A 6,011-nucleotide genomic window follows, 5' to 3' on the forward strand; every position below is an offset into this window, starting at 1 on the left:
GAACTTATTCTAGCTCCGATCGATCAAGTACCGAACGTACGACACCTCCGAGTTCTGCACACATTCAACTCAATGACATCCCTCGCCTTCTTGATCCAGCAAGGTGTCGAGGTAGTACACGAGTTCCATCAGCACGGCGACGTGGTGATGGTGATGGTGAAATGATCCATGTAGGGATTTGCCTAAGCACCGTGAGAATATGACCGTGGGTGTAAACTGTGGAGGGGGCGCCGCACACGGCTAACAATTGATGTTGTCTCTTCTAGGAACCCCCTCCCCACATATATATAGGTGGGAGGGGGAGGGGAGAGGCCAGGAGGCGCACAAGGGCTGGCCGCCGGCCCCCTTGGGGCTTCCTTGCCCAGCGTGTCCCCTGCCATATTTGATGGAGGGGAAGGAAAGAGGGGGGAAGAGAGAAGGAAGTGGGAATCCTAATCCACACTTGCCTTTCTCCCTTCCCCTTTCCTGCTCCATCCCTGGCCGGCCCATATGTGGGGTGCACCATCCCCTTGTGGCTGGTGCGTTCCGCTCTCGGCCCATAAGGCCCATATCTTTTGTCGGGGGTGCCCGAAACCCCTTCAGGTGACCCGATAAGTACCCGCTACCCCCGAAACACTTCCGGTGTCCGAATACTATCGTCCTATATATCAATCTTTACCTCTCGACCATTTCGAAACTCCTCGTCATGTCCGTGACCTCATCCGGGACTCCGAACAACATTTGGTCACCAAATACATAACTCATATAATATAATATCGTCATCGAACGTTAAGCGTGCGGACCCTACGGGTTCGAGAACTATGTAGACATGACCGAGACACCTCTCTGGTCAATAACCAATAGCAGAACCTGGATGCTCATATTGGCTCCTACATATTCTACAATGATCTTTATCGGTCGAACCGTTATGACAACATACGTAATTCCCTTTGTCCATCGGTATGTTACTTGCCCAAGATTCGATCGTCGGTATCTTCTTACCTAGTTCAATCTCGTTACCGGCAAGTCTCTTTACTCGTTTCATAATACATCACCTCATGACTAACTCCTTAGTTGTTTGCTTGCTAGCTTATGATGAGTATTACCGAGAGGGCCCAGAGATACCTCTTCGATACTCGGATTGACAAATCCTAATCTCGATCTATGCCAACTCAACAAACACCTTCGGAGATACCTGTAGAGCATCTTTATAATCACCCAGTTATGTTGTGACGTTTGATAGCACACAAGGCATTCCTCCGGTATCCGGGAGTTGCATAATCTCATAGTTGAAGGAATATGTATTTGACATGAAGAAAGCAATAGCAATAAAACTTAACGATCAATATGCTAAGCTAACGGATGGGTCTTGTCCATCACATCATTCTCCTAATGATGTGATCCCGTTATCAAATGACAACTCATGTCAATGGTTAGGAAACCTTAACCATCTTTGATCAACGAGCTAGTCAAGTAGAGGCTCAGTAGGGACACAGTGTTTGTCTATGTATTCAGACATGAATTTAGGTTTCCGATTAATACAATTCTAGCATGAATAATAAACATTTATCATGAATAAGGAAATATAAAATAATAACTTTATTATTGCCTCTAGGGCATATTTCCTTTAGTCTCCCACTTGCACTAGAGTCAATAATCTAGTTCACATCGCCATGTGATTAACACCCATAGTTCACATCAGCATGTGACCAACACACAAAGAGTTTGGTAGAGTCAACAATCTAGTTCACATCATCATGTGATTAACACCCAAAGAGTACTAAGGTGTGATCATGTTTCGCTTGTGAGAGAAGTTTAGTCAACGGGTCTGTTACATTCAGATCCATATGTATTTTGCAAATTTCTATGTCCATAATGTTCTGGATGGAGCTACTCTAGCTAATTGCTCCCACTTTCAGTATGTATCCAGATTGAGACTCAGAGTCATCTGAATCAGTGTCAAAGCTTGCATCGACGTAACTTTTTATGATGAACTCTTTGTCACCTCCATAATCGAGAAATATTTCCTTAGTCCTCTTAGGATAATTTTGACCGCTGTCTAGTGATCTACTACTGGATCACTATTGTACCCCCTTGCCAAAATCATGGTAAGGTACACAACAGGTTTGGTACACAGCATGGCATACTTTATAAAACCTATGGCTGAGGCATAGGGAATGACTTTCATTCTCTCTCTATCTTCTGCCGTGGTCGGGCTTTGAGTCTTACTCAACTTCACACCTTACTATACAGGCTAGAACTCCTTCTTTGACTGATCCATTCCGTACTCCTTCAAAATCCTGTCAAGGTATGTACTCATTGAAAATCTTATCAGGCGTCTTGATCTATCTCTATAGATCTTGATGCCCAATATGTAAGCAGCTTCACCAAGGTCTTTCATTGAAAAATTCGTATTCAAGTATCCTTTTATGCTATCCAGAATTCTATATCATTTCCAATCAGCAATATGTCATCCACATATAATATCAGAAATGCTACGGAGCTCTCACTCACTTTCTTGTAAATACAATCTTCACCGTAAGTTTGTATAAAACCATATGCTTTGATCACCTCATCAAAGCATATATTCCAACTCCGAGATGCTTGCATCAGTCCATAGATGGATCTCTGGAGCTTGCACACTTTGTTAGCACCATTAGGATCGACAAAACCTTCTGGTTGCATCATATACAACTCTTCTTTGAGATATCCATTAAGGAATGCAGTTTTGACATCCATTTGCCAGATTTCATAATCATAAAATGTGGCAATTGCTAAGATGATTCGGACGGACTTAAGCATCGCTACGGGTGAGAAAGTCTCATCGTAGTCAACTCCTTGAACTTGTCGAAAACTTTTGCGACAAGTCGAGCTTTGTAGACAGTAACATTACCATCAGCATCAGTCTTCTTCTTGAGATCCATTTATTCTCTATGGCTTGCCGATCATCGGGAAAGTCCACCAAAGTCCACACTTTGTTCTCATACATGGATCCTATCTCATATTTCATGGCCTCAAGCCATCTGTCGGAATCTGGGCTCATCATAGCTTCTTCGTAGTTCGTAGGTTCTCCATGGTCTAGTAACATGACTTCCAGGACAGGATTGCTGTTCCACTCTAGTGCGGAACGTGCTCTGTTCGATCTACGAAGTCCAGTAGTAACTTGATCCAAAGTTTCATGATCATCATCATTAGCTTCCTCTCTAGTTGGTGTAGGTATCACGGGAACGGATTTCTTTGATGTGCTACTCTCCAATTCGAGAGAAGGTACATTTACCTCATCAATTTCTACTTTCCTTCCACTCACTTCTTTTGAGAGAAACTCTTTCTCTAGAAAGGACCCATTCTTAGCAACAATGATCTTGCCTTTGGATCTATGGTAGAAGGTGTACCTAATAGTTTCTTTAGGGTATCCTATGAAGATGCACTTCTCTGATTTGGGTTCGAGCTTATCAGGCTGAAGCCTTTTGACATAAGTGTCGCAACCCCAAACTTTAAGAAACGACAGCTTAGGTTTCTTGCCAAACCACAGTTCATACGGTGTCGTCTCAACGGATTTAGACGGTTCCTATTTAACGTGAATGCGGCTGTTTCTAATGCATAACCCCAAAATGATAGTGGTAAATCGGTAAGAGACATCATAGAATGCACCATATCTAATAAAGTACGGCTACGACGTTCGGACGCATCATTACGCTATGGTGTTCTAGGTGGCGTGAATTGTGAAACAATTCCACATTGTTTTAAATGAAGGCCAAACTCGCAACTCAAATATTCGCCTCCGTGATGAGATCGTAGAAACTTTATTTTCCTGTTACGCTGTTTCTCTACTTCACTCTGAAATTCTTTGAACTTTTCAAACATTTCAGACTTGTGTTTCATCAAGTAGATATACCCATACCTACTCAAATCATCTGTGAAGGTGGGAAAATAACAATACCCGCCGTGTGCTTCAACACTCATTGGATCACATACATCGGTATGTATTATTTCCAGTAAGTCATTAGCTCGCTCCATTGTTCCGGAGAACGGAGTTTTAGTCTTCTTACCCACGAGGCATGGTTCGCAAGTATAAAATGATTCATAATCAAGTGATTCCAAAAGTCCATCTGCATGGAGTTTCTTCATGCACTTTACACCAATATGACCTAAACGGCAGTGCCGCAAATATGTTGCACTATCATTATAAACTTTGCATCTTTTGGCATCAATATTATGAATATGTGTATCACTATGATCGAGATTCAATAACCATTTTGGGTGTATGACCATAGAAGGTTTTATTCATGTAAACAGAACAACAATTATTCTCTGACTTAAATGAATAACTGTATTGCAATAAACATGATCAATTCATATTCATGCTCAACGAAAACACCAAATAACTTTTATTTAGGTTCAACACTAATCCCGAAGGTAGAGTGAGTGTGCAACGGTGATCGTATCAACCTTGGAATCACTTCCAACACACATCGTCACCTCGCCCTTAACTAGTCTCTATTCATTCTGCAACTCCTATTTCGAGTTACTAATCTTAGCAACTGAACCGGTATCAAATACCCAGGGGTTACTATGAACACCAATAAGGTACACATCAATAACCTATATATCAAATATAGCTTTGTTCACTTTGCCGTCCTTCTTATCCGCCAAATGTCTGGGGCAGTTCCGCTTCTAGTGACCATTCCCTTTGCAGTTGAATCACTCAGTTTTAGGCTTGAGTCCAGCATTGGGCTTCTTCACGGGAGTGGCAACTTGCTTTACATTCTTCTTGAAGTTCACTTTCTTTCCCTTTGCCCTTTTCTTGAAACTAGTGGTCTTGTTAACCATCAACACTTGATGCTCTTTCTTGATTTCTACCTTCGTCGATTTCAGCATCACGAAGAGCTCGGGAATCGTTTTCGTCATCCCTTGCATATTATAGTTCATCATGAAGTTCCAGTAACTTGGCGATAGTGACTAGAGAACTCTGTCAATCACTATCTTATCTGGAACATTAACTCCCACTTGATTCAAGTGATTGTAGTACGCAGACATTCTGAGCACATGCTCACTGGCTAAGCTATTCTCCTCCATCTTGTAGGCAAAGTACTTGTCATAGGTCTCATACCTCTCGACTTGGGCATGAGTCTAAAATACCAATTTTAGTTCTTGGAACATCTCATATGCTCCATGGCGTTCAAAACGTTTTTGAAATCCCGGTTCTAAGCTGTAAAGCATGGTGCACTAAACAATCAAGTAGTCATCATACTGAGCTTGCCAAACGTTCATAACGTCTGCATCTGCTCCTGCAATAGGTTTGTCACCTAGCGGTGCATCAAGGACATAATTTTTCGGTGCAGTAATGAGGATAATCCTCAGGTCATGGACCCAGTCCACTTCATTGCTGCTATCATCTTTTAACTTATTTTTCTCTAGGAACATATAAAAAAATAAACGAGGAGCTACATCGTGAGCTATTGATCTACAACATAGACATGCAAATACTATCAGGACTAAGTTCATTATAAATTTAGTTCAATTAATCAAATTACTTAAGAACTCCCACTTAAATAGACATCCCTCAAGTCATCTAAGTGATACGTGACCCAAATCAACTAACCCATGACCGATCATCACGGGAGATGGGGTAGTCATCAATGGTGAACATCTCTATGTTGATCATATCTATTATATGATTCACGTTTGACCTTTCGGTCTCCAGTGTTCCGAGGCCATGTCTGTACATGCTAGGCTCGTCAAGTTTAACCCAAGTATTCCGCATGTGCAAAACGGTCTTGCACCCGTTGTATGTGAACGTAGAGTCTATCACACCCGATCATCACGTGGTGTCTCAACACGACGAACTTTCACAACGGTGCACAGTCAGGGAGAACACTTATACCTTGAAATTTAGCTAAGGGATCATCTTATAATGCTATGGCCGTAGTAAGCAAAATAAGATGCATAAAAGATAAACATCACATGCGATCAAAATATGTTACATGATATGGCCATCATCATCTTGTGCTTTTGATCTCCATCTCCAAAGC

Source organism: Aegilops tauschii, chromosome 2 (genome assembly GCF_002575655.3).
Source record: "Aegilops tauschii subsp. strangulata cultivar AL8/78 chromosome 2, Aet v6.0, whole genome shotgun sequence".
NCBI classification, from domain to species: Eukaryota; Viridiplantae; Streptophyta; class Magnoliopsida; order Poales; family Poaceae; genus Aegilops; species Aegilops tauschii.